A 9,739-nucleotide genomic window follows, 5' to 3' on the forward strand; every position below is an offset into this window, starting at 1 on the left:
TCATAGAATATTCATAGAATCATAGCATAATTGAACTGGGAGGGGCCTATAAGGCCATTGGGTCCAACCCCCTGCTCTTGGCCTGTTTAAATTTAATGTTCTACAAAATTTAATTATTTATTTGATTTGTATACTGCCCGTCTGGCAGCCAAGGCCACGCTAGGCGGTTTACAACAACTAAACAGAAACAATAAAGTAACATAATAAGACAACATCGATAAATTAAAAAGTGCAAAACGAAATACCATAAAATACGGTGAAAGTATGACACTGTTATTTTCTGCACTGCAGACTTTGCTATAAAGGTATCACTCACACTTTGCTTTGGAACCTTCACCACTAGCTCTTACAATAAATAAGAAAAAGATGATATAAAGAATTCTGTTGCAAAGGAATCAACAGTGAATTTCAGCTGTTTTAAAGCAGTTCAGTTTCGGATTCTCTTAACAAATTAATATTAATTTGCTGCTTATATTATTTTGTACTCAAGATTATTAATACATTTTAAGAGCAAACAGCAAATAAAAAAAAATTAATTGTGATGCTCTCTGTCTTAATGAACCACAAAAAGGAAACAACATTTACTCTGTCACCACTAATACCCGTTCATCTTGAAGTTCTAGTTAATTATTTTTCACAGTCGTACACCCTTAGACAATTAGAAGTATTTTTTGCCTCTCGTAGATTTTCTTATGGAGAGCTTTTATGGGCGTTGACAGTCTAAATCAATATGTGTCTCTAGCAGTTAATTAGAGTGTAGTCTTCAGAGGTACACAGAACCTAACAGTGGCATCTCAACTACTGATTTATTTTAGAGAATCAAAAATATTTTGATCCTAGTAGTGTAATTTGTGCAGGCAATAACAGTCAGCAGGGAGAGCTGCATTTGTAAGGGACCCGTCTTTAAAGGGGGGTACTTTTCGCAGAGCCTGTTTTAATCTCTGCTGCCAACGAGAACATTCAGGGCAAGGGCAGAGATTGAAACCCACTGAGATCCAATGTTTTTCAGGGCTTAAAGGAACATGGCAGAGGACAGTGATGCTGGGAGGAGAAATCATATAGACTCTACAGCATCTGAAAACAACATTGTGTTACGTTAAAGATGAAGTATCAAGGTTCGTTTTCCATCAAACCTGAACCACTGCTTTAATATACGTACTGTGTCCACTTCACAATATTGTTTGAAACAGCAAGTGGCAGATAAAGATTATCATTATCATTGTCACTATCTTCGCCCAGTAACCACCGGTTCCTGGGATAAATATAAGATGAAATTCTCCCAAGCCTGTTTACCTTCTTCCTGCTATGGTGAAACACTTTTCCTTTCCTTTCTTTTTCTTTTTGATTACAGCTCCTGGGATGTTTTAACGAGCAAAACTGCCTTGGGTCCCCATATTTTAGCTTCCTATCTTTCATTTGAGATTATCTTTGGCAATTCTAGTATCAACCTGAATGAAGGAATCATTCCATTCAGCCACTGAAATCCGGAAGTGACAATATATAGAAGATTTTCAGAGGAAGGTAAGTGAAGAGCTCGAGATAATTTATTCCTTAAAGGTAAGATACAACACAATACCTCATTTTTAAAGAATAAATGTTAATCTATATTAAAATATGAAATAATTAGGAGCCTCATGGTGCAGTGGTTACTGCAGTCAAGCCTCTGCTCATCACCTGAGTTGAATCCTGAGGGCTTCAGGTAGCTGGCTTGAGGTTGACTCAGCCTTCCATCCTTCTGAGGTTGGTAAAGTGAGTCTTCAGCTCTTGTGAGGGGGCGGGCAATGTGTAGCCCTGCACAATTTAATTGTAAACTGCCCAGAGGGTGTTTTAAGCACTGTGGGGTGGTCTATAAGCAGCACAGTTTGCTTGGCGTATTGCTGAATTCTCAGGACCTGGCTGTGAAAAGGAAAAAGCACAAGGGGGCATCTGGCCAAAGTTAGGCACCAGGTTAACTTTTCTAGTGATGGCAATGGAATTTAGTTGCTTTAGACCCAGTTCTGGGAGAAAGACAAGCTGTAAATAAATAATAGAAATAAAAATAAACTTACTAGCAATTTGGACTGGATTGCGCCCCACACATTCTTTTTGTGCTATTGATTGGAGACAAAAGGTTTTTTTTTTTTAAAAAAAAAAAATAACATCTTCCTTGTTGGGAGGGGGAAGGAAAACAATTTCAGATAAGAGAGCCAATTAATTTGCTATTTAATTTTTGTAGACTCATTTCTCATAAGCATGCAAGTGGGGTAACTACAGTTTTTCCAATAAATTATTCATGAAGGGCAACAGGGTCCTTAACCTTACATTTTGGGATTGTTTAATCTGCCAAATTAAGGAGTTTAAGATCATTGTTGCACGGAAGTTGCCAATTAAAAATAAAGTTCATTTTTTAAAAAAACAGATTGCCCTGCATTGCATTACAGTTATTAGATAGAAGCTACATCCATAACCGCTCCCCAGCTGCTCTGCTGGGTTGATGCAAATTTTAGTCTACAGAAACAGAGTATGTGAAAGAGAGAGACAGAGAGATGGAGGGAGAGATTAAGATGATATAAATAATCTTTTAAACTTTATTGCATCTTCTTATGTATTTGTATAACTTAGAATTATTCTGTTATATATTCAGCCATGATGGTAAAATTCACTAGTAAGTTACAATTAGAGTAGGCCCACTGAATCCGTAGGGATTTGATGAGAATATCTAAGTCCCATTGATTCAATGTTTTAGCAATGTTTTTACCTAGCATTTAAATATGTTATTAATTATTTTTAAATATTTGTATAATTTACTATCTATAGCATTCATATTGTGATTTTAATAATGTGAGCCATCTTGGCTCCTTTTTAAGGAGAAAGGTGGGGCAAAAATATCTTAAATAAATACATTTTAAATACATGTATGGGCCTGTTGTTGTGATTTACGACTTCAGTTCAACCTGAAGTTTTTGAAAAGAGAAAATATGTAGCAACCCAAAGGAAATGTACATGCATAAAATGGGAAATAAACAAAGACCAAAATGCTGTTGCTGACATATAACACAAATGGAGCAACTTTTGTCAGCAAATTCCTCCAAGTTACAAAGTCAGAGTTGGCTTTATTTGTTGTGATCACACGGAGAAAAAGATAGTAATTTGGGCCGCTTGTGGAGCACTCTGGTGTAATCTTTTTCCTGGCAATCCCATGACACATAAGGAATGCTCTAGCTCAACCCTGATTTGTGCTCTAGGTGGACCTTTTTAGTCCAACTGCATGATTACTACTTTTGGGGGCCTGGCTGGAGTGATTCCCTGGCAGAAGAAAAGGTTGCTTTGAGGGAGATCTCTCCTGTTAAAGCATTCCTTTCTGGTGTGATTAGGCATACCCCTTCAAAGCCATCTGATTGCATCCTGAGTCACGTAACTTGGTATGCAACCAATGATGTTTATGCTGGTTTCATAAAGAGTAGCAAGTCACATCCAGTGATGTTTGTACTTTGCTCATGGGTGTAACTGATAGGATTTTGTCCCAAGTTTGTGTAATGCATGTTGTACAAACAAAAAGGTACCATGCTCTATAGAAAAAATACAATATATATATTTGTATATATATAGTAAATTATACAAATATATATAGGAACTAGAGATGGGGGTATTTGTATTCGTGGACATAACAAGGGTCCGGCTCCCTGGGGCCGGACTGTCCACTCACCCTTCCACTGCTGCTGCGGGCTCTGCGCTCCCTTCCAATTGCTCTGGAGTGGCCGGTTGGTGAGCCACTCTTTGACCTGGCAGGGAGGCTCATCGTCCTGCCTCTTGCCAGGAGTGACTAGTTGGGACTAAAACACAAGCTCAGAGAAATTCATCTTTTCCTGCTTTTAGGTCTTTCTCCACCACCATGATCTGCTTTGAATGTGCAACTCAAGAATTAGACATGCAAAAGAATCCTTTGTTTATATGCCAGAGACACATTCCTGCTAATATACTGTACATGCTTTTTAATGTGTTTTCACAGTCACACCTGTTTTACCCCTTGATGAACCACTCCTTAAGTCTTTGAAAACTGAATGCATAAGTAGGTATGTCTGTTTTTGTTTGATAGGATTTTATCCATGGGCAAAACAGGAGAGAGAAACAGAGGGGAATGTGGTGTTTTAGCAATTCCTGCTAATGCCAGTGGCGTATGTTGCACTAGAAGGAATATGTTGTTTGATGACTATAGCTGGACTCCAATGAAGAGCTGGAACTGAATCTCATCATCTCCCAGTATGTTTGGAGCATGCTGTAAGCTGTATGGGAGAACTGTTGATTTGCTTCCTTTTTGGATTCTTTCAGATGCTCCTCTTTTAGTTTGGGAATCCTTCCAATACTGGGCCTATTGGTACACCCCAAAATCTTCCAACATGTTTTCTGTAACTTTCATATCCGGAGCAGGGTAAAGCCCTGGTTCTAATGCTTTGAAAGCTAAGAACTGGTGGAGGAGTTTACTCTGGCTGGACTAGAGACATTATGCCAGAATCAGATGTCACTTATGTGTGATATTAAACCTAAACTGATATAAAACATGCAACTTTTCTATGCAGCTGATGGTATATTTCTATGTGTACAAATTAGTCAAATAAATGGTCATGCATATCTCTAGTAAATCTGTAGGGGAAAGGACTTGGCCTATGTTAATAGTGAAAAACCAGTGATAGTCTACAGTCTCAAATGTAGTCCTGATTGAGTGCATGCAAAAATGGTTGTAGTGAACCCATTTTCTGGATTTAAAAACCCTGATGAAGGAAATGTGTGGTGTCAGGAATTGTGTATACACCCAACTGTCTGTTTGGAAGGTGGCACAGAAATGAATTAATATTTGCAAATTTCTGCATTCAGGTAAACAACAACAACAAAGTAAGCAAGTCAGGGGTGGGAGATATATATGTGAAAAGAATCTGTCTTCAACATGAATATGAACCAGCTGTGTGATGCCACTGTCAAAAGGGCTACTGCAGTTGAATTAAGGACCATAGCACCCAAGTCACAGGAAGTAATTTTTCCACTTTGTTTTGCACAAGTCAGGAATCCTCTGGAATCCCTTTGTCTGCTTCTGGATGCCACCTTTGGAGACAGTTGGACACAAACAGGAAAAGCTTCAGAACCCAGCTAAAAGAGAGTTTATTTTGCCATCTAAACCAGGACTAACTCTCATCAGCTTAAATTAAAGGAGGGTAGATTTTATGTAGCAGTTTTAGACAGCAGTGGTGGTGATCTAGGGATTACTGGAGGTAGAGGCAAGGAGAGTAGCTTCCCACATCTCCCAAAAGCAACCCATGTTGTTTCTTGCACACTTTGGGTATCAGGTTCCTTGATTCCTTTGCCTTGGCAAATGCTCCCTAATGCCTCATGCTTGCTTTTGACAAATCCACATTAATTAGAAATGTGTCCTATATAAATATGCTGCGAAGTCCATGAAAGCAAATGTTAACTTTTTTTTTCTGAACCAGCCTAAAATTATTACCATTCAATTAAATGGTTTGGAATAATCCTTTTTGTTAAATGAATAAAGGGCAGAAGGGAAAAAAGAGTTTGTCAGTAATCTCAACATTCACTTGCAGAAGAGTTACTAATATTTAATTAATGATCTGTTCATTCCCTTTGTTCATGTTCTGCTTCCTAAATTTTCAGGCACAATGGATCTTTTTCAGAAAATGTCGTTCAGGCCAAGGGCAGCTCAGTTTCTACAGTCCAAATGTCACATGAAAGTAAGTGCAAGTAAAGTGATTATTCCTCTCCATTTGACTCGCTGGAGTGTGTGGGCCTCATACAAAATAAAGAGATTTGTTCTCCACTACAAAGGAAGGAACACAGAACTGCCGATAATCATTCCTTTTTATTGTGAATTTGTGGTATGATGATACCATTTGCATTATCCAGCCTCCATCAATGTATTCAAAATGTAGACATACATGTATTTATAGAATCATAGAACAAAAGAAAGGACTTATAAGGCTATCGAATCCAACTCCCTGCTCAATGCACGAATCTAAAACAAAGTATATCTGATGGCTGTCCAATTTTCTCTCGAATGCTTCTAACGTTGGAGCACTCACTGCTTCTCAGGGCAATTTGTTCCATTGCTGTACTGCTCCAATAGTTAGGAAGTTTTTCCTGATATTCATCCTAAATCAAGCTTGAGCCCATTATTACATGTCATGCACTCTGGGATAACTGAGAATAGATCCTGCGCCTCCTCTGTATGACAATCTTTCAAATACTTGCAAAGTGCTATCATGTCTCCCCCTCACTCTTCTTTTCTCAAGGCTAATCATACACAGTTCTTTCATTCTTTCTTCACATGGCTTGGCTTCCAGTCTGCTGATCATTCTTGTTGCCCTCCTCTGAACTTCCTCCAGTTTGTCTGAATCCTTTTTAAAGTTTGGTGTTCAGAACTGGATACCACACTTAAGAACTTTAGAAAGGATTTCATTTTTCCCCCCAAGTTTCCATTAAAATATGAGCTTTATACATTATACGATTCCATTCTTTTCTCCCCTTTCTCTCTTGCAAATAAGTCATGTATTTTTAAGCTTTGCTAGACTCAGTGCCAAAGAGAAATGGCACGGATCTATGGCAACTGCCACATTTGCACTTTTCATTTACAAATCAGTAACTAAATTCTCATTAAATATTCCTAAGCAGTCTGCTCGACATATGTTTCTTTGGGTCTGAGTACTTATAAGGGGGAGAAAATTAGATCAGTAGTTAAAATTTACTTCCTAATAGCTGGGGATATCTTTAAGATGGAGTAATTTTGAAAACAATGTTCTTTAAAGAACGTGAAGGGCTTTGCTGGCATTTTCTCCTTTCTTGAATAAAAGAAAAGAAAAGAATCCTGAATAAATATGGGTACACCCCTTTTTAATAGATTCTAACAGGACATGAAATAGTCTGGTTTGGTAATAAAAATTGGTATTTAAAGATAGACCATTTCTTCTTTTTAAATCTCTTTTTGTATTTTCCCACTGATAGGCTGAAATGTGTTGCACAGTTCAAGGTGTACAACAGAACTGGTATGGTCATCAGTGGGAAATTGTCACTTATTAACCAGTGGTTCAATTTCCATGTCCAAAGTGGTGCAATCAAGTTATGACCAGATGAGTTTCAATAAGCCATAATGTGGCTTAATATATTGGAAACATTGTTTTATTTGGGTCATCAACATCTGATAAAAATGATGCCTTTCTAAGTCATTCCCCAGGACATGTACAAGAATGTTTCATCAGTCCATCCATCTGGGTGCTAAAATAATTATAACAGGCAGGCAAAAATCCTGTGGCTCAGCATATTAAATGGCTCTTGAATGGGCCCATTGAATTGGTGGAGATTTGGTTACTTTAGCATGGTAAAATACAATTAGAGTGGGCCCATTTGAATCAATGGAACCTATGGAGGAGTTAACTCACTAAATCCCCATGGATTTAATGAATTCACTGGTGTAATTTACTATGCTAAACAACAAGATTTTGTCCACAATATTCAAGGATGAGAGTGTGAAGCTCACACACCAGCTCCCCTTGTGGGTAAACTTCAGCTGATGGAGCAATCCAACCTACACTACCATTCTTGTTCCTATTATCCTCCAGATTCCTTCATCAATGGAGGCTTGTTGTGGAAGAACAAGAGAGAGGTTGGTTGGCTGGTTTGTTTTTACTGTTGACCCCTTATCTTTGGATTGCATTTCTCCTAAATACTTAATAGCTGCTGATGTTCCTATCATTCAATGACTCAACTGAAAACTTGTAAGCATTTAATATTTGAAAAGCTATTTTCTATACAGTCTACTCTGCTCTTTCTCTCTCTCATTCATTCATATTACTTTGTCATCTTACTTTCCACAGTTTTGTTTGTATAAAACATTCCAGGATTTTTTCCCCCTGCCATTTGTGAACACACTGGAATCCATTAGGAGGAAGACTCCCTTATTACATGTTCTGCAGCAAAATGTTGTGGAGCAGCAATGGCACAGCGCTCCCTTATAGTCTCCTGAGTTCACAGGTTGACAGGTGTTAGCATGAGGGTGGTTTATTGTCTAGCGTAGAAATGTTGTGGTCCCAATCAAAGGGACAATGGCTCAAGGGATAACTATAGAAATGCTGTATTTTATTCTCCCCATATTTTACAACCAGTACACAATTAATTATTTGTTGTACACTTTTAAAATTACATTTTGCATATTTTAACCATATGATATATTATATGAATTGGCTGTACACTTTTTAAATTGCATTTTGTATATTTTAATCACATAATATGTTTTATGAACTGACTGTATACATTTTTAAACTGCATTTTGTATATTTTAGCCACATAATATGTTTTATGAGCTGGTCACCTGATCGTAATAAATAAATGCATTCATTCATTCATTATGAGGAAGGCTAGCACTACATTCTGAGATTTTTCTCCCTGTTGGGAGACCCAGGAAAGGATAACAGTTTCTTGAGAGTTCAGCTGTGCCCCATGATGTGACTATCCTGTATTTGATTAGGTCATGTGAGATTCCTGTTGGCAAGAAGAACCCATGAGAACGGGAGATGAGAGCTCCTGTCGGGCTGTTGTTGGCATGGCTGCAGCATGAGCAGACAGGCTGGATCCTGATGTAAAGAGTTTCCAATGCAAATATTGCCATGGGTGACAAGCAAGCATTAACAAGGGCTAAATACACACAAATAGAAGTGTGTAGAGCACACTTCAAATACTTGAAGAGCTGTCACCTAGAAGAGGGCAAAGACTCATTGTTCATCCAGATAGTTGAACAGAACCTAACGAGTTTAAGTTGCAGGAATGTAGATTTCAGTTGAAAGCTGGGATAATATTTTTTAACAAAGTTGTGGCTAAGGTAACACCTTTATTCCTCTATTAAGAGGTACAAACAAGGCACAAACGTGACCTTCCAAGTTCTAACACACACAGAGAGAAGAAGAAAATCATAACAATATCTCTATCAATCAATAGGTTTATTATGGTTATACAACCTGTTACACACCAACTTACACACAATACAAAGAACACAGAATGTTTTTTAAAAAAGAATGAAAAGTTATCAAGCATCTTCCAATAGGTAGTCCCTTCTTCATATTACAGCAAGTAAAAAATTATCAGGAACCCCAGGCTATAGATAACAACAGCAAAAACTATATAATCATTGTGACATTACAAATATAGTGATACTGTATGCTAAGAATCCCTGGATTTATCTTTGGAGCTTGTTTTGTAAAAGTGGCATTAGTTAGTTGGGAAGTAACCTGGGTCATAGAAAATATCAACAGCTAACAACATATTTATTGTAGTATTTTACATTTGATAATAGTTAATCAACCCTGAGTGCTCATTGGTAGGACAGATCCTGAAGCTGAGGCTCCAATACTTTGGCCATCTCATGAGAAGAGAAAAGTCCCTGGAAAAAAGACCCTGATGTTGGGAAAGTGTGAAGGCAAGAGAAGGGGACAACAGAGGATGAGATGGTTGGACAGTGTCATCGAAGCAACCAATATGAATTTGACCCAACTCCGGGAGGCAGTGGAAGACAGGAGGGCCTGGCATGCTCTGGTCCATGGAGTCACGAAGAGTTGGACAAGACTTAACGACTAAACAACAACAAATGGTTTAAGAAACATTGACTAATATTTAATCCATTGAGATGGTATCAAACATATGTATATGTTTTATCTTAATTGTCCTCCTCTGAATGCATGTTCTATAATTCCTCTTCTCCATGATA

The 9,739-nt window shown here is 37.8% G+C and overlaps 1 long non-coding RNA gene across 1 annotated transcript; it reads left to right on the top strand.

Moving 5' to 3' along the window:
* The first annotated feature begins 1,351 nt into the window (after positions 1-1,351).
* Positions 1,352-7,645, top strand: LOC140704398 (uncharacterized). The gene is made up of 4 exons (XR_013541728.1): positions 1,352-1,521; positions 4,076-4,239; positions 5,644-5,720; positions 7,602-7,645. It is a non-coding gene; the product is annotated as an uncharacterized LOC140704398 (long non-coding RNA).
* The last annotated feature ends 2,094 nt before the right edge of the window (positions 7,646-9,739 follow it).

Source organism: Pogona vitticeps, chromosome 2 (genome assembly GCF_051106095.1).
Source record: "Pogona vitticeps strain Pit_001003342236 chromosome 2, PviZW2.1, whole genome shotgun sequence".
Taxonomy (NCBI): Eukaryota; Metazoa; Chordata; class Lepidosauria; order Squamata; family Agamidae; genus Pogona; species Pogona vitticeps.